The sequence below is a fragment of the Cavia porcellus genome, unplaced genomic scaffold (genome assembly GCF_034190915.1).
Source record: "Cavia porcellus strain 051 isolate PalLab524CR breed Dunkin Hartley unplaced genomic scaffold, mCavPor4.1 scaffold_1, whole genome shotgun sequence".
In the NCBI taxonomy this organism is placed as follows: Eukaryota; Metazoa; Chordata; class Mammalia; order Rodentia; family Caviidae; genus Cavia; species Cavia porcellus.
In genome coordinates, this window is record NW_026947484.1 from 184,371,723 (window position 1) to 184,397,396 (window position 25,674).

The 25,674-nt window shown below is 33.3% G+C and overlaps 1 non-coding gene across 1 annotated transcript; it reads right to left on the bottom strand.

Moving 5' to 3' along the window:
• Positions 1–1,445: 1,445 nt before the first annotated feature.
• On the bottom strand, positions 1,446–1,548 carry LOC111757131 (small nucleolar RNA U13). The gene has a single exon (XR_002791510.1). It is a non-coding gene; the product is annotated as a small nucleolar RNA U13 (small nucleolar RNA).
• Between the last annotated feature and the right edge of the window lie 24,126 nt (positions 1,549–25,674).

Below are 25,674 nucleotides of genomic sequence, written 5' to 3' on the forward strand. Positions count from 1 at the left end.
TAGACAAATCTTTAATATCAAAATCAAAAATAAGTGAGACTAAATTATTCAGAAAATAAAATTACCATATAATAAGTGAATTAGATTTTGTGATCAAGTTATATCTTATGGCCAACAATAAAATTCAATCTCTAAGCATTTTCTAATACACTTTTCATAATGGAAAGAGCATTCTACTCATCCCTGCAGAGAGACATTTTTATTATTTAAAAAATATGTTGTCTAAGAATATGTGATAGGGCCAATTTTAACTATTAGAAATTGGAACTGGTTTGTGTTTCTTCCACCCTACCCTTGTGCTTTCTTAGCAGTTCAGGTATGAGCTACTTCATTCTTACCACAAAGCCACTATGTTTTTGAAGAATGATGGCATCAAACACATAAATTTAATAGATTCTAGGACGTGTTGACTCTAATCACCCGAGTATCCAAGTCTATGACAAGAAAGAACATCTTTTGAAACTGTTTCCTTGGCCAGAAGAAATTACTGGATTTTAGCCCCAGGCAATAAATCAAAATAAACATATTGTTTTCTTTGTTCTATAAGCAGCAGTTTGTTACTGTCTCCATCAATTCCTCACTCTCTTCAGGTAACACCTCTATTTGGCTGAATCCCATCATTCAATAAAGCTTTGCCCATGGACAAATATGTGTACTTACAATATTTGGTCCCAGCTCAATTGTACCACCTCAGATCATGCTTTTGGTTTCATAATTTCATCACATAAAGTGAAGGGAATGGCTACTTGTGTCTCTACAATTATTTCTAGTGAGTTTTATTTATTTATTTATGTATTTTTATACCAGAATTGAACTCAGGAATTTGAGCTTATCAGGCAGGCACTATACCACTGAGCCATATCACCAGCAAACTAGTAAGTTATTTAAAATGATATAAAGAAGACCAAAAAATTTATTGACATGCAACAGACTTTAATTTCTATATTTTCCTTGTTAGCATTATTAAGCATTATAAACAATCCGATCAATTTATGCTGTATAGTTAAGCCTTTGAGCTATTGTAAGGTAAAAGAGAAAGTCATTAACAGTTTAGATTCTGGGAACTTCCCATTTTCTATCTCGTTTGTGAGAACATGGAAGGCATCACTTCCATCCTCAGTATCAGCAACAAAGTCAACAACTCAAAAGTCAATAGCTGTTATGAGATTCATCAGAAAACAGAGTTAACTGAAGTTTTTCCTGAAGTTCTAGAGACAAAAATATATGGAAGTATAGCTTATCAGAAACCAGCAGCAGGGCTTGGAACCATTCTTGGAAAGACACTTAAATTATGATTGATAAATTTGTGGAAGCTCAACGTGTATGAGTTGGAAAACTCAGGGGACCAGTCTAGAAAGAGATAAAAAGAGAGGGGCTCATTTTTTCTTAGATTTACCTTCTTCAGCTCCTTCCAGGGTTTTTTTGTTTGTTTGTTTGTTTGCTTTAATCAGACAGTACAATGCACCCATATTGTAACAAAGTTTGAAGGAGATGAGTTTCTTGCACACAGTATGAACACCCAGTCATCACAGTCATGTACCAAAGTATCTACACCAATTTTTAATTTAAAATTAGAGAAAAACATCTCTCACTGCTTCCAGGATAGGGAAGAGGGAAATAGCCATTCTGAATTATTCACATGGCCAGTGTATCCTCCTTAACAAAAAGCCTCTTTTCTAAGAAGTTCATTGAAAGATATGAAAGCTTGCAAATCTGGGTGTTTAGTTCCAAATGAGTGCTGATTGTATACCCTCTTTACTTCAAAATTGTATAAAGCAAGCAGTAGTTTGAATGGAAAATTGTTAAACAAATAAAAAAGCAACACATTATTATTATTAATTAATTATTATGGAAATACATATAATATAATAATATAGTTAATTATTAAGGATATACATATAATTAATTAAGGAAATACATATAATTGATTAATATAATTAATTAATATAATGACATAATTATTAAGGGAATAATTATTAAGGAAATTCTAGTCTATTCATGCTGCCAAAGATGCTAAATTAAGATAGTCATTATCAGAAAAACAAATCGTGGAGAGAAAATGAGACACATTGCTTAGCCAATACTTCAGAAAGATAAAAAGTAGGAGTGTTCAGTAATGTGAAGTTCTCTTTGAAGAGATTAAACACTACTGTTGAAAAGATTGAATGTATTTTCAGTCATCTCAGGACTCAAAATGGAATCATACATGAAATGTCTAAGAAATGCATCTTATCTAACACAAGGAATCTCCTTGATATTTTCTGGTGGTCCATGAATTTTTTGAGAATATTATACAAATAAAAACCATCATCATAAATGAAGAGAACAGAAGAAGAATGAAACAAGAAAAAAAAAGTTAAATCACCTAAAATTCCAAAAGTACTAAGTTAGCCAATAAAATCATTCAACTGGAAATGCTATTTTTTATGAGTATACATCTCTGACACTTCAAAGGATTAGTCTCAACCATGAAACTTACTTGAGTTTTTCAAATTGAATTTTTAATTTACTTGAGACTAATGAACTTCAATTTTTAGCTCATTTTCTTTCTATTAATCATTAATGTATACAATTCTTATACTTCTCTATACCAGGATCTAGATGTCTTCCCAAGGCCCCATGAAGGTGCGGGGTCTACAGGAGTGTGTTGGACTTAGGGTGTGAGATACTGGGATTAAGGTAGTGTGGTACTAAATTAGTCCACTGGAATTAGCATTGGGCTGAGTGTGGGTAATGGAAATGCCCACGCTGGGTGTGAGCAGGACTACATAAAGGGCTTATAGCTTAGAAGAAATAAAAGGACGAGGAGGTTGCTGCTCGGCTGCTTACTGCTTGCTACTGCCTTCTGCCTTCCATGAACTATTCCTCCTCTGCAATGCCTCTCTGCAGTGCTACCCTCCTCTGGAGCCAGCCAGTTGTGGACTAAAACCTCTACAAATTGTGGGACAAAATAAACCTTTCCTCTTTTAACTTGTGGATTTTTGCCTCAGCAAGCAGAACAGTAAGAAAAATACCTATAGTCTATTGTATAGTATTTTGGAATAGATAAGGTATTTTTTTGCTTCAGAAGACTCAGATGGCTCACTCCTTCATACCTATTTTAGAAGATAGAGATGGTTAGCTTTAGAATTGTTGAACTGAAGAAATTTGTGTAAGACTGTTTCAGAGGAGATTAAGCACTTTCAGGGTGATATAGTGTGGGTATATATCAAATTTAAAAACTTTTTCATAGCACAGAAAACAACCTACAGAATGAAGATAATCTCACAGAATGGAAAAAATGGTTTTAATATATAAGGACCTCAAAAATTCGACCCAATAAAATTAAAAGAACAAACACAAAACATGGGCAAATTAAATGACTAGACATTTACTCAGAATCATAAATGGCCAAAAAATATGTGAGAAAATGCTCAACATTTTGGGTCATTACAGAACTGCAACTTAAGAAAATCACTGAGATTTCATTGCTCCAGAGACAATACATACCAAGAAATCAAATAATAACAAAAGTTGCTAAACTTTCAGGAATGAAAAATAAAAGCACTTCTACACTGAAAATGGAAATGTGAACTAGTATAAATATGATTGGAATCAGTATGGAGATTCCTGAAATAATAAAAATTAAAATTTCACTCAATCCAGCTATTCCACGTGTAGGTGTCTTTCCAAAAAGACTAAAGACCTCATATTACAGTGCTACGGTCACACCCATGTTCATAGCAGCACAATTCATAATAGTTGAATCTTGGAAAGGGCTTGTTTGACCACCAAGAGATGAATAGAAAAAAACTGATACTTATACACAGTGAAGTACTACTCTGTCAAAGAAAAATAAACATGAGTCATTTGTAGGAAAATGGATGCAGCTTGAAATCATAATATTAAGTCAAACAAGCCACTCAAGGGCAAATGTTACATGGTTTCTCTTATATGAGAAACTCAATATATAAATGAATTATGGATAAATGGGTAAAGTAAAAGACAACTGGAAATAAGGAGATAGATCTTTTTCAATAAGGGGCCAAGGAATTGGGGAGTGAGGAAAAATAATTTTCAAGGGTTAGGTATACATACAACTTCCACAATGAATGCAATCATTAACTTCTTCAAATATGTAGTAATAAAAATAAACATAAACAAAGGTGAAAAATTTAAAAGACAGACAGAGCATGCAATAAGATGTGGCTTCCATATTTTTCATGCGGAGCAGATGACTCTTTGGGGCCCAGAGGGCAGACTGTAATCAGTAGAGATAGTCTTAGAAGTAGTCAGGTTCTAAGCTCTTGATCATGTGAATATACTACCTTTCAAGATAGAAGGCAGTAAAGTTGCAGATGGTAGAGATGAGAGACTATTCCAAAATTGCCTGGCTCTGTCCATCTTGTAACCACAAAAGCACTTAATTTGAAGGCAAAGGCAGGGGAGATTGGAGCTCGGAAAAGTGATTGTGGATGTGAGAGCACAGTGACGGCATGTGAAATGGGCTCTTCTTAATTTTAAAAGCTTTGAAGATAGAGAAAGTAACACATGAACCATTAAAGGCAGGCAGCCTGTAGAAAATGAAAAATCCTGAAAATGTAACATATCTCAAGCATATACTATGGCACAAAGCCTTACTAAGGTCTCAGCTCTAGCCGAGTGTGACCTCTTTCATAATTTCAACCTACAGAGCTGTACAATAAAACATTTGTGTTATTTAATCTGTTAAATTTGAAATAATTTAAGCTTGAATTAAATTAAAAATGTTGTCTTGTATAATTGAGCCATTTATCATAATGCAATGACTCCTTTTATCTTTGATAATTTCTCTTGAAGTTGTTTTTCTCTGAAATTAATTTAGTTATTCTAGATTTCTTTTGATTACTATTGGTATGACTTGCATTTCTCAATTCCTTTTCTTTTAATGAGGCTGATTATATTTAAAAAGTCTTTTATAGGAACAATAAACAGGTAGGAGTTTTTGATTCATCCATTATAAGATTAGCTGCCTTTTAATTGTTATATTTAGATTACTCACACTTACAATGATTATGACAGAATTATATATATATATATATATATATATATATATATATATATATATCATATGTACAATTCTGTCCCTTTTTTGTTTCTTATCTTTGATTGTCTTCTTTGGACTGATTTGGAAATTTTATTAGGTTCTCTTTGTATTTTCATGTTAGTATATAAAGTACACTTGTTAAAAATTTTTGGTAATTACTATGGCAGTTGTATTACATAATTTTACCTAGGCTAAGACTACTTTCAAATGACACTGCGTGTTTCCACATAGGTACAGGTATGTTGTAAATTTCTTGCGTTTCTCCATTGTTTTCTAGTCATAATACTGTTTCTATCATTGTCTTAACAAAACTAAAGATAAATCAACAATGATTAAGAAAAATAAAATATTGCATTTTATTGTTTCTCTGTTATCCTTCCTTTTAGAGATAGGTTAAGGTTTTATATAATTTTTATTCTGCTTAAAGACATTGTTTTAACATTTAGAACAAAGACACTCTGATGGGAATAATTTCCCTCAAATTATTTTTCTTGCCACTGGATAGCTTCATTTTTCCTTTATTTGGCAGAACAATTCTTCTGGCTATGAAATTTTAGTTTAATTTTTCACTTCTTCAAGTATTCCGTTCTGTTTTTCCTGGCTTTCATGGTTTCTTACAATAAATTCACTAGAATCCATACCCTTGTTCCTCAATAGGCAAAAGACCCTTCCAAACCACACTTAATGGTTTAGGTGACCTGGACACTGCAGCCTTGGTCAGCTGATATGGGCAGCCGACTTCAGAATCATATATAACACTCATTTATACACGAGTTCAGAGCTCATGGCAACTTCCACAGAGATTTAAAAGGGAAACCTAGGGAGCAAGTCAGAGTTGTGTGACAGAATTGGAGATTTGCTCCCCATGAGGCAGGGAATTATGGAAGTGTGTGAGTGACTACAATGGAAACCCCCAACCAGTAAGTGTCAGAGGCATACAGCTCCTGACTAGGAAGACTGCAGCAGATTCAGAGCCAGCCTGAGAGAGTGGCTATATGTATGGTAACCAGCGAAGCCATAGATAACAGGGTTACTGAGGCACTTGAGAGCTCACATGCAATTACGGTTTCCCTGGATGACAGACAGGGAGGATATAATGTGCATTTTTGGATCTGGCTATGGGGCAATCTTTTTTTTTTTTTTTTTTTTTTGCTCATTTTTGGGGTCAATTTATACCTTTTGAAATAATATTTATCCTATGCCATTCTATCACTGTGGCTGGAAGTATTTACTGTAGTTTTGGATTCATAGAGATTTTGGGCTTGAGTTGGTTAGCAGCGCTGGAAGAGATGACTATGGGACTCTTGAGAATGGAATAATTTTTTTTTTTCACTATGAGATGAGCACGAGCCTTTAGCATTCAGTGGTAGAATGCTGTAGTTTAGATGTGTATTACCTGTAGTTTAGATGTTGATGTGTTAAAGTTGCTGTCTCCAAATGGGTGGTTTTGGGAAGTGCTGTGGTCTTTAAGAGGGGAGGCCTCCTGGGAGTTCCTTAAAGCACTGTAGATAGGATTTTGAAGGGTGCTGTGAGACCTCATCTCCCTCTGCTTCCTAGCTATGATGTGAATATGTTGTTCTGCCTTGCTCCTGGTCATTGACATCTAATATATGCACCAGAAACTCAGAGTAATGGAACTGCTTACTCTTGTATTACAACTTCTACATTTATAAAGAAATAACACCTTTACAAATTTAAATGAATTGCCTTGGGTGTTTCAATGTAGTAACACAAAACTGACTACTAAAACCAGTTGTTTTCCTCATCATGCAATTTAGTTTGATTTTTTAAAAAAATTCCACTTCAATATTTTTTTTCTCTCTCCTTTGTCTTGCATGGTTTCTGACAAGAAGTCCATTTCTAACCTTATCTTTATTCCTTTCTATTGAAAGTGTTCCCCACTGTATCCATTATGGCTTTATTCAAGTTTTCCTTTGCCTTGTATATGTTAAAGGAGTGACGGGAGACGGCTCACCTTAGAAAGCTCTGTATGAGCAACCATGGCTGTTTAATTAATGGGACTGGGCTGAGTTTGGAAAGTAGAACCTGCAAGAAGCAAGGGTAGAGCAAGGAATTTAACGAGGAAGGGAAGGACTTGATGCCCTGAGGAATTTGGGGGCAGGAAGAGTGTGGCCCCATTTCTCACATGGCTTTATTTTTGTTTTGTGGCTTCTCGCTGTGGCTGTCCAGTCTATTGGTGATGGCCTCACTGGTCAGGCGTGACGTTAGGCATTTTGAATATACATCTGAGATGTGAGAATTTCAGTTTATTCTGTATGAGATTTTCTGAGCTTCCTAGGATTGTGATTGTTTAGCTTCAAATATTTCTTCTCCTTTGTGTGTTTTTGTTTTTCTGGTCTTTGGGTTATGTGTGTATGGTACACATTTTGAAATCACCCCATAGATGATTCTGGATGACATTTTCTACTACATTCATTTTTCTCCGACATTTTAGTTTATAAAGTTTCCATTTACTTCGTTCAAGTTTTCAAGCTTACTTATTCATCTGTGTCTCATCTATCACTGGGCACATTCATGAGACATTTCATTTCTGTTAAAGTGTGTTTGAATTTTTGCTTTAATTTGCTATCTATCTGCAATACACATATGTTCTTGCATAACATTTAATTTTTCACTTCAAATCTTTAAAATCTTTATAGAATTTTATTTTTCCTGCCTCAACAATATGGATATCATTCTGATGATTGTTTTGCTGTTCAGAGTTTGTCTTATTTTGCTCTTTTTCATGATTTTAAGTTTTCTCACAAACTTGACATATAGTTAAAAACTGGGTAAAAGGTCTTAGTTTGAGAATTTGTATTAATCTAACTAGGAATTTGAATTTGTTGTTACTGTTAAGAAGGCTTCAAATTTGTGTAATGCTCTTCTTGTTCCTACTGATTTTGAGCTCCCGTAAGAACTTCTTTTCAAAGAAAGAGTATAATTTTTTGTTTTTATACTGGAGTCCTGTAGGCATCAGGTTTAACTGTGGAGAGTCTTGCACTTTGTAACTGTTTGAATAAACTTCATTCTGTTAGTAGGCTTTTCATTGGGATATGACTTTCTTGGTCAGTTTTTCACATCTCATCCTTGTCTCTGAGACAGAAAGGATAAACGAGACTGAACTTGCAAATGTCCTTACTGCTGGGATATGGCTATGGAACATTGTTTTTCACTTGTCATGAAAAAAAAAAATCATGCACAATGACCTAATAGAGAGACTTTCTTGGATCTTTACTGTGAAAACTAGGTGGCAACTCTAAAGAAAAGCTTACAAAACTGTTTGGGGTGGGCTGGGGATATAACTCAGTGGCACAGGTGCCTGCCTGGTGAGCACAAGGTCCTGACTTTGATTCCTTGTACCAAACACATAAATAAATAAATAAATAAATAAATAAATAAATAAATAAATGAAAAATAAGTGTTTGGAAAGGAAGCTTTCATGCCTGAGGAGTTTCTCACATTGACATTAGCTCATCTTAAACCTCAAAAAGATTTCAAAGTTCTATTTTGTGTAGGCAGATGTTTGTTCGTGCATTTCTTTTGGACACATTTGATTCTCTAAATTGCAAGAGGTGGTTGATTTCTATGAAACTGAAGTTAATTTTCTGATATTTCAAAGAAAAGTCACTGATTTTTTGCTTTTCAGTTTTGTCCATTGTGTCAATTGAACATGTTCCAAATACTTTACATTTTGTGTTCAAATCATAAACTTTTGTTTTGACTTGTTATCTGTCTGATTCTTTTTGTTATCTTCTATGTCTCATTTATTTATTCAGGTAGGTTTTAAATTTCCTTCAACAGTACTTAAATAGCTATTTGATATGTTAAATTGATGTGTTTGAGTTAATTTATATCTATCAGCTTGAGTTAATTTATATCTTATGCAGGATTTGTTGTTCTTAATTTTAGAAAAATTCAGTACAGAGCAAACTATGGTAGGGCTGCTTTTCTCTGGAGGGAATCTGAGTCTTAATTTCATTGGATTTCATTAAGATCATCAGTGTGCAGTCAATTGCAATTAATTTTTGGATTATAATTTCCCTGGTTTCAAAATACACAATATTTAATTGTAACCACTGCAAGGGACTTAAAGATCTGGCTGTTGATTTAGTGTGTAAATCCTGAGTGACCTACAATCATAAAAAGTTATTTTTCCGCATTACTCTTGGTCTTTGCTTTTCCTGATCCTAGTTGATTTGGTGGAGAGTGCTACAGATTTCTATCAATTTCCCATTTGATCAGCAAAAGTAATTAAATCTTTAGCAACATAGTTTTGGTAAAAATCTATGTAATGTTCTAACACAACATTTTGTATTAATGTCTAATCTAAAACCCTATGGGAATTCAATTCTTATTCATTCTTTAATACTTTCTTGTTTTCGTCTTTACAAATAAGGTGAAAATGGACTGTCAAGGTATCCAGTAACATCTGATGGCAAATCTCAATTTTTTTTTAACTTTTGTTTCTGTGTTTAATCATTTTGTCTTCAGCATTTCTGACAATTGAATTTGACCCCTCTTTATGTAATATTTCTCTTTGGGTTTTTTGCTAATTATGTGCTTATTCTATGCAAACTTCATGATTGTCTATATACCTGGTAATGGAGGGAGAGTAGGGGAAGGAAAGGACTGGAAAGAAAGAAAGAAAGTCATTCTTGCTAAAGTTTTATGTTACTGACCTGAAAGCAAATTATCTGACTTTTTGCAAATTCAGCACAGAGAGCTATACCTTTTATCATTCGGTTTCAATGGCAATAAAAATTCAATAACCTGTGCTGTAATCTGTGCATGATAAAGGTAACCTGTAGTAACCTGGTATGAACTAAGCAGCTATTTTCCTATGATTTGTCCTCCATTTCTTATTTTTCAAAGACAGTAACTTTGAAGTAACCAACCAGTGTTTTGCTCTTTGCTTCTGCCTTCTTCAGTTCAGTCATTTGCTGTGTCTGAAATCAACTGCTCTAAGCTCACATTATTAAATGTTCATGTTATTTTATGTAATAATGTGTTGCATGATTCTAGAATCATAAAGTCAATTAAGATATTTAAAAGAAATTTGTTTTAATTTTTTGACAGTCCCTACAACTTTTAAAAGCTTTTGTGACCACAGAAATACATCTCTTTAATTTAGCACAATATGGCCGTGAGACTATCATGTCTTCTCTAAGCTAACCGATCAGTATCTTGCACACATTTTCTTTTCTGAAATTCTGTTCTCACTGAGAGTTCTAAAAGTTACCGCACAACTTCATCTTCCACTTTTTAATCATTCTGCAGTCATCTTTTATTTTTTTCCTCTTTCTGCACTAGCCTTTTTGGTCACTCATGTTTCTTAAAAATTCTGGCCATGCTCATACCATAGGGATTTTTGAAGTTCCTGAGTTCTTTACCTTTTTTGTGTCACATATCAAAGAAACCTTTATTCCCTATCATTTTTTGGTCTCTATCTCAATGTTAAATTATGTATCATTGACTAACCTGTTTAAAATTGTGTTTTTCCCAAACACTTTATATCATTCCCCTCAGATTTATATTTCTCTTCCGGATATATCACTGTCTGAGATTTATAACTTTCATTCATTTATTTCATGTAGTGATTTTTTGCTAGGATAAAGTCCTAAGTGAGCAGGTTTCTTGTCTTCGTGTTTATTATTGAAGATACAGTTTCTGCTACACTTTCTAAAATGCATTAGGTGGTCCAGGATTTAGTTCAGTAATGCAGTGCTTGCTTGGCAAGTGTGAAGCCCCGAGTTTGATTGCCAGTACAATGCTCCCCCCAACAATTACGATCACAATAGTTATATATTTAGTGAACAAATATATTAAGTGATAATTTGTGTTTATAGTCACCTCTTTTGTCCTTTTCTCTCTCTCTCTCTCTCTCTCTCTCTCTCTCTCTCTCTCTCTCTCTCTCTCTTTCTCTCTCTCTTTTTCTGTTGTCTCTGTCTCTATGTCTGTCTTGTCTGTCTCTCTCCTTCTGTCCTTACTGTAATCGAGGAACCTCCAAGTATTTCATAAAATCTATTTGTGAAATTATGGTAAAAACAAAATCTGTTGCCCACTGAGACGGTTAATGTAATAGACTGACTTTGATGATCAAACTTGCAAATGGTAACATTGTCAAGTAATCATAATTGATTAATCTTAAATTATAAATTAAGGATACAAAGAAACAAGAACATGAATATGTAAATGTATGATTAATAAGACTATCATGAATTTTCTTAGAAAGTAAGAGTAGAGTTTTCAATGGCCAATTTGGCTGTCCAAAATTTGTGTTGGAAGTTGTGATATTTAGGACTCAGAAGTGGGAAGATAGTAATATTTATTTGACGTCTTACTTTATCTTATTTTCACAAATATTGTCATTCACACTTAAGTAGTGGATATACAAATAAATTAAAGATAATTTTCAATCCCCAGATGCATTCCTAATGATGACTTCATGTTATGTAAATTATTGCCAAGGACTCCAATATAGTTTCCTTGAAAATATCCACTGTTACAAACATCTTCTCAACTTTTCTTCAATCAAATTTCAATTCATTCTCAAATAATTTTCTGACATAAAATTTTATCATTTTCTTCATTTATTGATTCTTGCATTATTTTATACAACAGACTTTTACTCTTGTGAACTTGAAGATATCTTTCAAACATTGGTGAAAATATGTCTTTTCTCTTTTATGAAATAGTTGAAATTATTTCGTTTACATAGACTATAAGTAAATTTGTATCCATATGGCTAATTTTTAAAAACCCAATAGTGACTTAATAATTATTAGTACTGACATTTAAATTGTGCCAATTAAAAAGTTAATTTTCTCTTACTTAGAAGCCAGTTTCATGAAAAAAAAAAATTATTGTTTTGCTTCAGCAAGTCATTTGAATTATAAAGTTGGAGCTAGATTTGGTACATTAATGCAAATATACCTTTGAGATTGAAAGCATGTTTTAAACAACATGTAGTATTTTCTAGAGCAATTAAGAATTTACAGAAAATTCAAGGGGTTACTGTTTGATCTAGCACATCTACCACTAACCCCAATAACATTAACCCAAATGGAAAATGGAAAATTGTTATCGTTGATGAATAATTTGATATATTGTTGTTATCAGTGATCTATAATTTACATTCAAGTTTAATCTTAGTTTGGCACACTCCTATAGGGTTTTTTTTCAAATGCACCACTTATTATCTATCACGATGGTATATAAAATATCACTAGTACTGTATTTATCTCATTCATAACATTTTGACTTTTTAAAAAATTTCTCCTTGTCTGTTCTGTAGAACCTAGTCAAAAGGACAAATGAGGCATCACATTCACACATCCTCTCTTCCTTTATTTCAGAGCTCTGGAAAAGAAAAGAGAGCATCTACTATTTTATTGAAATGTAGCTTCTTCCTGCCATGCTTGAACTCTCAGAACAGAGTAATTTTAAGAAAATCCTTCATTATGTGCCTTTCCATAAATAGACTTATTTTGGAAACACCATGAAGTGGCTCTGAGCAGCATTTAAAATTAACTAATTGGCTTTATATGTTTATCTGTGAGTCTGTCCTAGGCCTTGACCTCTTGCCTAGTGAAGGGAACTGACTCATAGTAAGTGAACCTCTATGAACCACTGGTCCTGGCTGAGGTGTATAGTGGCCTGTGAGGTCAGAAATACCTCAAAGGACAAGATAAGGCCACAGCTGTAGATACCTTGGCTCCAACACTAATTAAGTACATAGAGACTGCAGCTAAAAGAATCTCACTCCTGCAGTCATACTCCTACCATAAATGTCATACCAGAGACAAGATAGTTCTCCAAAATTGGCATAATTTACTACTTGGAGAAGTCTTTGAAATGAGTCCCAAGGTCCTGTTTATTTCCCACACTTTTCTAAGTTTCCCCACCCTTTGTTTTGGACCTAATAAATATGGGCGGTCCAGAGTTAATCTTTGTCTTAGCCTTCAGAGTCTCAAGCTCAGCAGAAGGGTTCTGATCCTCCTGAAATCATACCACTTGTCTCATTTTATTTAAGTCTTCACCATACACTCATTTGTGAGATTGGAGATCTAAGTCAGGACCCAATAAGCTTATTCCACAGGACACCAGAATTGTACAACATGCTGCATAATTTCCCCTGACCTCAAATTTTTGGAAAGAGCTACATTGGGCCATGTCTATATCAATAAAGAAAAAAATGTTCACAACTTTGCCAGTTTTCCTTTTGGCACAATAATTCTTTAACAAAAACCAAACATTAAACCTCAGGGACATATATTTAGTAATAACCCTTTTAGAACCTTAAAATCTAGACTGAACTCTACTGACAAATTTTGACTATGTAATATCTCTCTTTCTCTTCTTTTCCCCCATGGAGCTACTTACTAGTTTATGTGTTTCTCATAAAAAGACATTAAAAATTTCAAGTATTTAAGCAGAAATAGAAGATTTGTGTTCAAGTCTATTTTTTGTATGCCAGTATCCCATTCATTAAAGCAAGCAATGAACATTCCCTGTGGGATGGAACTACAAATTTTGTGAAAAAATAATATAGGTACATAAAGAGATGAGGAAATAAAGATAACAATGCATACTTAAAAGCATGCTTGTAGTCTACCAGCATCTGGCAGAAAAAGCATACCTCAAAGACTGGGTTATATATAAATAAACATAAGGTTTATAATGTAAATCAAAGTGTGTGTGGAATTCAGTCTGGATACATTTTCCAGTTATGACTGTAACATGTAGAAATGCTTCATCCAACACTGACAAATTTGCTTAACTGTCCACCTTTATTTGCTTCCTATTGAGTGAAGATATAAATGAAAGAAAGGAGAGAGAGAGAGAGAGAGAGAGAGAGAGAGAGAGAGAGAGAGAGAGTTTAACAGCTTCCATAATGGTAATAAAAACTTTGACTCTATGGCTTAATTTTTGTGACACATCTTTTTTACACTTTGTGGGAGCAATAGATACATATATAATTTCTATCCATCATTTTTGAACCTTTCTTTTCCTTTTGTGTACTCCCTTTGTCTACCCTTCCTTGATTCTCTTCTGCACACTCCAGGTCATTTGTCACCATATTTCTTATAATCTTTCCTTTATTTTACTGTTTATTTACATGTTTACTCATGTATGAGAAAATCCATTCAATATTTAGTTTTCTGTTTATGGCTTATTTTATTTAACATTATGATCTCAAAATTTATCTGCTTTCCAAAATTCATGATGTGTATATATACCGCATTTTCTTCATTGGCTAATCCAGTTATGGGCATCTAGGCTGTATTCTGAGATTGACTATCATGAATTGTGCTTCTATAAACGTGTGTGTGTGTGTATGTGTGTGTGTGTATGTGTTTCACTCTAGTATAATGACTGTCTTTTTATGAAAAAACTAAGAAGGATAGTTAAATCAAAAGCAATTCCTAGTTTTAGTTTTCAAGGAATCTTTGTACTGATTTCCAGAGTGGCTGTACCTCTTCTTTAAATAAGTGTGTATTCAGTTGAGTTGCTCTTCGTTTAATTAAAGTTTTTGTTCTGGGGTTTTAATCCTTTTGAGACTGTTATATACTAATGATTTCTGTCCTCTATTGGAAGGCTAACTGGCAATTTCTTACCATTCTGTAGATTGTTGTTTTGTTTATTTGGCAGTACAAAAGATTTTGATAGTAATTTCATTCATTGCATATTGCTATTATTTCTTAAAATTTTGGCAGCTTTTTCAGAAAATCCTTGCCAGTGAAATCAAATACTTTGCCTATTATATCTTCTAGAAATTTGAAAAATTCTGTTTATATCTATCTTTAATCCATTTTTATTTAATTTCCAGATAGAGTGAAAGATGTGGGTTTAGATGTGTTCTTCTGCACTTGGATAATTTCTTTGGGGCAAAAAGTTTGTCTTTTCTCCAGGTATGTTTTTGGTTCATTGGTCAAAGATCAGATGACTGAAGGCATATGGTGTTGTTTCTGTGTCTTCTATTATATACCTTTATGCTATGTGTCTGTTTTTGTGCCAGTACCATGGTGTTTTTATCTTTTTTATTTTAGCTTCATAATATGATATGTAATTTGGGATTGTAACATCTCCTACTTTGCTCTTTTTGCTTTAAATTTATGATTATTTTTTCTAGTTCTGTGAAGAATGTTGTTGGTATAATAGAAGTTTCATATTTTGGCAATATGACTATTTTAATTCTATTGACTATGTTAATGAATAATCTTATCCCCTTGCATAAAGTGGTCCAAGTGATACAAAAACTCATTTTTACTAAAAACTAGTTTTCATTTTCTCTGAAACAGAACATGTATTCTAAACCCAATCAAGTCTTAAAGATATAATTTTTGAAAAGAAATAAATATTTATTTAATACAGAGCTACATGATATTCTTTAATTTCTTGACAACTTAAAAATACCCTGGCACATCCTGGTGACAATCTCCAACTTGGTAAATTAGACAGTTTGAGAATCTGTGAAGCCAATATTTTTCAATAGCAACAAAATAAATAAAACTTACAGGAGTGTCAGTACTTATTTCTGTGTAAATTTAGCAAAATCACATGTTGAAAACATCCCTAGTACTCTATCTGTGGCCAGATAATCAAAAGTTTAATTCCATGCAGCATATATATATATATATATATATATATATATATATATATATATTAAAGATATGGTAGATATAGCATTTCTTAAAGGTGTTCAATATAAGTTTTCCCTCATTAACGTCAAAATATATAGAAAAAGAAAGTCTATTGCTGGCTGAACTGAAAATTGTCAATACAATTATACAATTAATGGTTAAATATCAGAATTAGGGTTTTATTTCTTATAAGCTACTTAAAATTATTGGAATATATTTTAAGGTTAAGTAACTCATTAAATTTTTTTCTGCTTTCACTTCATTGAGTTATAAAGTAATTCAGCCATTCATTGATAACTTGTTTCATCAAGATGCCGCCAACTGAATCTAGTATTTTCAGTTGGCAATATAGTTATAAAGTTTACAGGTAAATTTGGGGAGATGCTTTTAGTTTTATATTTTTGCCTGAGCAATTCAAGTTTCATAGTATAAATTCCATTTTCATTTTAGGATCCTTTTAACTAAAACACTCAGCAGGAAAAAATAACTTTTACAACATGGACACAATAAAGGTGTGCCTGTAGCTTTGTTAACCTCTTGCTTTTATGGTAAAAGACCCGAACACAAGAAGTTCTAAAGCTTTTGTGACCTACAAACATTGACAATAAAAAACAAAATCAAAGTTTTATGAAGCATTCATATATTTTCATTGACACTTTCTGCCAAAGTCAGACCTGCTGTAAGTGTAAATAAAGGAATCCATCTTAAGGCAAACCTGCATTCCCTTTGCTTCTATTTAAGGAAAACTTATAGGATTCATACCTGACAGTAATAATTTTAATTTGTTACCTCAGTGTGTAATGATAAATTATTACTTGCTTTATGATGCAAACTCACTTGTTTGCAATGAAATCATAGGTCAATAATTTTAACTAAAATTGTTTTTATGATGATTTTAAAGAAGAATAGAAAAATCAGATATAAATATCTCATATTTTCATTGGCATTGGAACTTATGGGTACCAAAATTATTAATGTAATAATTGTTTATTTCTCTATTCTCATTTCTTAAAAGTTATATGTTGATTTTATCAGTCAGACAAATCAGATTTGAATTCTGGCCTAACAGTTTCCTGGAGATGCACTTTTAGGTGGGGTATTTAACATTTGGGGAAGTCATTAAGCCTGGGATATGAGTTAAGTGTGTCTCCAAAGGTCTAAGTGCAAGATTCTGGTCTTCAAGGTGAAAGTGTTTAGGACATGCAATCTTTCAGAGGCAGGTCGTACTGCAGGGTAGCTAGGGTGTTATCACTCCTGGAGAGAGTGAATGTAGTTTTCACATGAGTAAAAACAACAAGATTGGTCCCCATGTCCCTCTTGCTTCCTGCCTTACCATGTGTCACGAACACCTACCATGAAGGCATGCACCAGGCTGTTATGTATCTAGAAGTCCTTGAGTAGAGACTGGACTGACATGGCCACCCAATCTCGGATTTTCAGACTAACAAGCTGTGAGCTGAAAACTGTTTCTTTATAAAGTTTCTCACCTTATGTATTATGTTATCTCAACAGAAAGAGACTCAGAATTCAGTCTTCTCTCATTTAAGTTGGAAAAATTCTGTTACACTCTTTACATTAATTAATAGCATTATATATATATAACACATATATATGGACATATACATGTATATACATTACATACATTTGCATTTGCATGTATGTACATATACACATGTATATATATATTGCTTACATATGCATATATTGATCGTATTATACATATAATATATATAATTATATATATATATAGGACATATAATGATACATATAGAGACAGATATGCAAATCTATCTATAAGTTTTATGTATTTTAAATGGTTTTTAAATAGTATTGGATACATGAGAAACACCTAACAAGGTCTCTCTGACTCTTATGAAATGTTATAACACATAATATGGTTCATATAAAGATTTAAGTTAATGCAATGTTCAGTATTACTAACTGTATTTATTACATCTTACCCCACTAGAGTGATCTGAATCTAGTTTTTTATTTTATGAATACACAGTACTCTCTTGGTTCCTTGTATTTTGCACCTTTGTTGTTTCTTTGACTATTTTTTTCTGCTTTCTTTCTCTGTGCCTTTACTTGCTGTATTGTTAATAACACATATCCAATGTTCTGTAATTTATAATTTTTCTTAACCAAAATATTTATGGTGTTTTTCCTAATATCAGCTGTTAAAGTAACTAATACAGATGTTTTAAATGTCCTCTGTTGGTGGTGACCCTCCTTAGACAATCAGTTTACTGAGGGAATAGGTTATGGTATGTTCATCTGTTTATCTCCTTAAAGAACTAGAATGCTGTATTCTGATGAATAATAGATAGATTCCTTATATGTATTTGTTTTTTTAAAATTAACAATATCTTTGTCAAATGTAGTTGGTATTCTAAATTTGTTCCTGTATCAAATAGTTGTCTTCAAAGCTTATTAGAACTAATGGGATGCTAAAAGGAAAGCTTGAACTCTGACCCTACATTTCAAGCCTCGTTTCATGGTATCTATTTAATGGTATATGAGGAAGTAATTTGACCGAGTATCAGAGTAAGAGCATATCAAGCTATCTTGTCTTGTACATTCCCCTGAAAGGAAAAGACACTTTATATTCCCTTTAAAACAGGATGATTTTCTCACTTCTGTGAAATTATGTAAGTTATCTAATATATACAATTTAAATAGTTCAAGCACAATTTCTTTTCAGGCTGAAAATGCAGTACTGTGATGATCTGTGAAAAGTTCTACTGATACTCTTTACTGATATTTTGAACAATATAATCTATATAATTTGTAACAAATATTATGTCTTATCAATTTTAAGTATTATTATTATTGTTATGATACATCTAACTTTAGATCACATAAACCTTCATCACAGTTTAAAATAAATCTGCCATAAATCTCAAAAATATTTTACATTAGTAACTGTAAATTAATTCCTCATGCCTTTATGTCTTTGCACAAGTATAAGCACAACCTGTTGCAAACTATTAATTTTCAGATATTTTCTCATATCTTTATGTATTTTTATTTTTACACACTAACAAAATTTAAAATACTAACAATTTCTTCTGTATTCAAAGTTCAGGTTTCATTTTTCATTCATAAGTTATTTACAGCAAATTTCAATGGGCATATTTGTCTTTCCCTAATAAAAGTGATTAGGACTTCTGGGGAGATAGCAGAATGATGAACAGCAGAGACATGGCCTCTCCAACATCTGGAATGCAGGTGCTGGAATATAGCAAGTAGAAGAGAAGGAGGAACCAAATGGATCCTCAGTACCCAGGAAGGATCAGAATAAGAATTAGAGTCAGTGAGATGAGCAAAGAGAGGGACCACAGTGCAGAGGAAGGAGGTAGCAATCCATACTTTCATCCTGAGTTCCAGCTGGTGGTGTGGGAGGGGGCAGCTCTTACCCACAGTGGTACAGTATCTTTTGGTGGTCTTAAGTCTCTGCAGAGAAATGCGTCAGTGGAATGGAGCAGGAGATGTGGACTGCAGAGGCTGGTGAGTTATTTGGGTTCAGACCCTTCCCCAGGAGAAAGTGATTACTCAGTAGTCATTTAGGAAAGGGTCTAAGGGAATTCAGCAGTCAGAGCACTTTCAGGTTGTCTCCAGCTAGTGACTGTTAGGGAAAGCTATAACTGACTCAGAGGCAGCAGGAGGTTAGAGACCCTGCAGGAGTTAGTTGGAGAGTTGTGGGCAGGAAAATGAAGGGCCCAGCCTCACAGCCAGAAATCAGATGCCTTCAGTGGAAACAAAGGCCACAGTTTGCCGGGATTGACCACCACCACCATAATTGTACTGCTGTCTTGCTGGATGGATCTGGGCCCTGTCTGCTCCCTCAGTCAACTAGTAACAGAGAGGGATGCATAGAATTGGACATTATTTTCCTGTCTTTCTTCTTATCTTTGCTGTTCATTTATTTTCCTACTTTTCCCTCTTTTTCTTGATTGCTCTTGTTTTTATCCAAGTGAGAAAATTGTTTCTGGATTTTTGCTTGATTTTGGTTTTGATCCATTCTTGCTTCTGTTTCTTCCTTCTTTTTTTCCTTCCATTTTCTTCATCAGTTTCCAAAGCTTGCGTTATCTTCCATTATCAAATAGCCTCCCTCCAGTCCTTTTCTCTTCATCTGTTCCTCTATTTTTCCCCAAACCCCTTTTAAAGTCACCATATTGAGGAAGAAATTACTGTGGAAAATCTTTTGATATGCACAATTTTAGTTTTGATTTTATAAATACAAATCCTGTTCATATGATTAACAGTGTAAGTTAATAGCATAGTTTAGCGTGTTTGGTGCTGCTGTAGTTATTGATTGTACTGCTTTAGCCAAGGGGACACAATAGTTCTAAGCAGTTGTTCTTCCTTGTATGCCAAGAAAGAGATTACCTGAAGGTCAGAAACAATACTATAGGTTAGTGCCAAAGAACCAGGAGCTAGGACAATAGACAATAGTTTCTCATCCACAATACATAAAAGAGGTAGGAACTTGCAGGGGACTCAAAACCCCAAACCCAGCTAAACCTAGAAGACACCCCTGAAATGTAGGTATTTTATAAGGGCTCTCAACAATAGCAATAAAGATACCTACCATAAACAATTAACATGCATCAAGAGAGAAATTAAAGTAGAAAAATAGAAAATGAGATGCCACAGAAACAAGATGCTACCCAAGACTTCCAAAGACAAAACCAATTCAAAAGTCACCAAAATGTACTCTTTACAGTAACATGAGAAGTAAGAAACACAAGATAGATAACTTCACTGCTGATCTCTGTTCATCAAACAGAACAATTTGTGCTTTCATTGTTTGATTTTTTGATCATTTTTAATGCTTAAATCTTGTAACCCAAACAATTGCTTCTAAGATAGCAATATGCAGTATATTAACTCATTTTAAATTGCTGATATTTTTTGAAATTCTGTTTCATTTCTATCATTTTTCCATATGGTCTTTTAAAATAAAAAAAAATTAAAAACAGAAAAAATACAAGCAGAAGTAACTTCTCAGATAATTTCAGAGATGAAACCTAACAAAGTGAATCCACTAGGCAAGGCAAGTAATTAAACAGAGGAAAAAGAATACGAACTAGGAACAGGAAAATAACATGACAAGGAGAAATCAATGCATATCAGTTAAAACTACCAATGAAAAATTTCTCAATTGACCCATAAAAAGAAGCAGATTGGTAGAATGGATTAAGAAGCTGCATATAAGAAACATGTTTAACTAAAAAATGAAATTCATGGACTGAGAATCAACTAATAGAAAATAAAACTCCATGAGAAAAGAACCCAGGAAAAAGTAAAGGTGGTATTCTATTTCCAGACAAGGTGGATACAAGTCAAGGTTTATTAAGATCAACAAAGAAAGTTATCACATCCTTGAAAAAACAACAATCCAAGAGCAAGAGATAAAATCACAAACATATATGCACCAAATTTCTGTGCACATATCTATATAAAGCAATTATTAATGGATATGAAAAATCAAATAAACACTTGTACAATTAAAATTGTGAACCACAATACCCTACTGTCATAAATAAACACAAAACTACACACTACCTACTTTGAGAACTGTATTCTAATAAGATGGAAAATATAGAAGAAATGGACAGATTCATAAATACATAGGAATGTATATGAATTCCCAAAATTAAATTATGAAAATATAAAGATTCTAAATAACCCAATACCAGTCAATGAAACTGAAGATGTGGTTAAAAACCAACAAATAAAAGCCTATGCAATTTAGATATCTAATGCCATTGCTGCTCAAACTCTTTAATGAAATTCAAGGGAAGCAAAACTCTCAAACTCATTCCTGGAAGCCAACATTACCCTGATACCAAAGCCAGAAAAGGATTCAACCAAAAAAGAGAACTACAGAGCAGCTTTCAAATAAACATAGACATGATAATCCTGCAAATGGAATGCAGCAAATCATCAAGATTATACACCACGGGTTCGTGGATATACAGTGGCCAGAACCGGCCTGGCAAGAATGAGGTCCTGAGTTCAATTCCTGGTAAAAGAAAACAAATAAAGTATGTACCACAGCCAAGTAAAAGCCATCTATGACAAAGCAACATGCAACATCATACTAAATGGTTAAAAACTGAAAACTTTTGCCTTAAAATCAGGAAAGACAGGCATGTCTTTCTCTCATCACTCTTATTCAAGATAGACCACTCTTATTCAAGAAAACACTAACTAGAGCAATTAGACAAAAGAAAGCAATAAAAGAAATAAGGATCAGAGAGGAACAAGTTACAGCATTATTATTGATGGATAACATGATACTGTACATAAAAGGCCTCCAAAACTCAACCAAATGACTTCTAGATTTAATAACTCAACTCAGTTCCGTAGTTAGACCCAAACTCAACATTCAAAATTGAGTAGCATTCCTGTACACAACTAACAACCTCACTAAGATAAACTAAGGAAACCTCACCTTTGACAACAACATCCAAAAAAAGAAAAAGAAAAAGAAATACTTATCAACCTAATGATGAAAATAAATAAATTTACATTGAGAACTACAGTACTCTGATAAAGGAGATTGAAGAGGATGTCAGAAAATGAAAAGATAGCCCTTGTTCTTGAGTAGAAAGAAAAACAGTAAAAATGGCTATGCTGCCCAAATTAAAACTTATTTAATGCAATCCTTATCAAAATACCAATAGCATATCTCAAACAATTGGAGAAAACAATCCAAAACTCATCTGGAACCAGAGTCATCTAGAAGAGCAAAAGCAGTTCTAGGCAGAAAAGGTAGGGGGCATCTCAATCCCTGACTTGATACTTTGCTATAGAATTTCAATGACATGAACAGCATGGTTCTGGAAAAGAAACAGAATAAATGATAAATGAAACAGACTAGACAGTGCAGAAGCAAATCTAAACACACTTAGTCATCTTCTATTTGACAAAGGATCAGAGCTTTGAAAAGCTTTTTTGGAAGAAGGAGAGCCTCTTTAATAAATAGTACTAGAAAAACTGGCTTTACACATGGCAAAAACTAAAACTAGACTCATATGTATCACATTACACTGAACTAAAATGAAAGTGGTTCAAAGATTAAATATTAAAACAGAAACACTAAATTCACTGAAAGAAACTGGTGAAACACTTGAAGACACTGGTATAAGCAAAGACTGCAAACAAAACCAAAGTCACTCAGGAAATACCACCAAGAATCAACAGCTAGGACCTCATCTTACTAAGCTTTCACATTGCAAAATAAAACACCAACAACAGGGTGATTAGAAAACCCACATACTGAGAAAAAAATTGCTAACTGTTCGTCAGATAAAGGACTAATACCTAGAAAATGTAAAAAACTCAAAAAACAGTGCGATCCACCACATTTAAAGATCCTATCCAAAAAATGGTCATCTGGAATGAACAGTCACTTCTCAGATGAAGAAATAGTAATGGCAAAAATATTTGAATCACTCACATTGGAGAGATTTAATTAAAACAACAGTGAGAGTCTCATGCTGGAAACAATAGATACTATCAAGAAATCAACCAATATCAAATGCTGACAGGGCTGTGGAGTAAAAGGAACAACTTTTCCACTATTGAAGGGAGTGTAGACAGGTGCAACCATTGTGAAAATCAACCTAGATATTATTCAAAAACTAAAACTAAAGATTATGTTTTACCCAAATGTTCCCCTTCTTGGTATCTTCCCAAAAGAATTAAAAGCATCCTACCAGGAAGATATATGAACACCCATGTTTAAAACAGCTCAATTTGTAACAGCTAAATATTGAAAACAATCCAACTGCTCATCAACTGATGGATGGGTAAATAAGATGGTTTTTGGAGCCAGGGATATAGCTCTGTGGTGTAAGCACCTACCTGGCATGTACAAGGTTGTGAGTTCAGTCCCTGGTATAAAAATTATTTTATGCATTATAGTTCTACTCTGCCTTAGAGATATACTCAAAACATTTCTAGGTAAATGAGTGCACCCTTAGGCCATACTCTTAAGTAAAATAAATTGGACACATACACCAATGTTTGATCTAACCAAATAGATGATTCTGGTTTTGTTTCAGATATCTCTCTGCCATAGCCTCTTCATTCATCTTCAATATGGAACAAGGCAAACGTCTGTCAACTTGATTCTTCAATTCTTTATTTTCAAAAGTAATTTTATCACTTCCTATATCCAACGTTCCAGTGCTTTCTTTCCTTCTTAATTTTGGATGATTTATTCACACACAATTTCTGAAAAATATGTTCCATGGGTACACTTGCTAAATCACTTTCTATTTTCAGTATTCATTAGCTTTTATGTGTTATCTTTCCTGAATGAATGCTGAGTTTACATAAGAAGTTCACGTTTAGAAGGAAAATTCATCTTTCAGACTTTATTAAGTTTTAGTTTTATTACTTGAATTCCCCTTCAATCTCAATGAGATATTTCCAACATTTTATGAACTTTTCATGAAGTCTAAGGTAGATCTTTTTATATCATGTTTGAATTTCTAAAGAGTGAAGCTTTTCTAAAAACCTACTTCCAATAATGAAATGGTATTTAACCATGTTTATAAGATTATTTCAGTAAATACTCCAATGAAAATCAAGCTGTGCCTAACAGCATATATTTTAATTAACTTATAAATTATCTTTGTTTCTTTGTTCTCCAACCCCTTTATCTCTTACTCTCTGTCAGCTCTCTTCAAGATAAGTGAATGTCTTATATTAAAAATGGAGTGCAAAACTGAAAAATATTTATATGTGAAAAGATTATGAAACTGAAATTTAGTATTTGCAAGTCATACTGTTGTCCTTCCACTACTCTAGTAAATAGCTACAATATTTAACTTATAAAACTAAAAGTTTTGGAGCCAAGGATATTGCTGAGTGACATGAGTGCCTGCCTGACAAGCACAAAGTCCTGAGTTTGATTCTCAGTATCATAAAATAAAATTAAAAATAAAATAAATAAAAGATTTATTTTGCTGTGGTTTCAGAGATTCCTGTCTATTATTGGCAGTTTGTTCTGCTTTTAGCCCTGTGGTGAGGCAGCACATGATGATGGAAGCTCATGGTGAAGCAAAAAATTGCTCACCTCATGAATGAGAAGTCCAAGAGAGGAAGAGTAGGAACCCATCATCTCTTCCAGCTCGTTGACCTGGAGTCCTCCCATCTAGAAATCTCCTCTGTCTTCCAAGGGCACCACTCTGGGGAGCAATCTGGTCCACACTGGCTTGTGCATGACATTCCAGATCAAAATTATAACACACACCCTGCCCGATCAACATATCTGTCATATATTCAGATACAACTTCCAGGAACTTATTCAAAACAGCATATGTAGAAATGACAGGAGTTTCATATGCTCTTAGCTATTTAATTTTACCTGCGACTTTCCTCCTCCTATTGGGCAACTCAGTGATTGCTATATCCTTTTCAAGACAAATTTGAAATGCAAATTCACCATGTGTACTCAGCTGTGATTATACAACAGATGTGTGTTTTGATTCAAGTCATTTTTATTGTATCTTCTTCTTTTGACATGGACTGAATTTTTGAAGTAAGACTTTTGATAATCTATGATTAATAAATGGTTTTATGCTTAGAATAACTGCAGAAATGTGCAAATATGTCATCTAATAGTTCATGTAAAAAAGAAAATATATTCAGAGACTAGAATTTAAAGATACGAGCCTCAAATTTTATTTTTGCTTCTTCCTATAAAATGCACTGCCACTAAGGAGGACTCAATGTTTCCTCATAAATTAAATGAAAAATCTCACAGAGATAGGAAAATAGAGATTTTTTTTCATATATTAGAAAACTCATCACCTCATCTTATAAAATACAAGGTCAGTAAAGAGCAAGCACATAATCATTTTCCCTAAAGTATATCATATTCTTAAAATGTTGAGTTTAAAGATCTTGAGATAATTTCAAACTTTTAATGTGATACTTTTC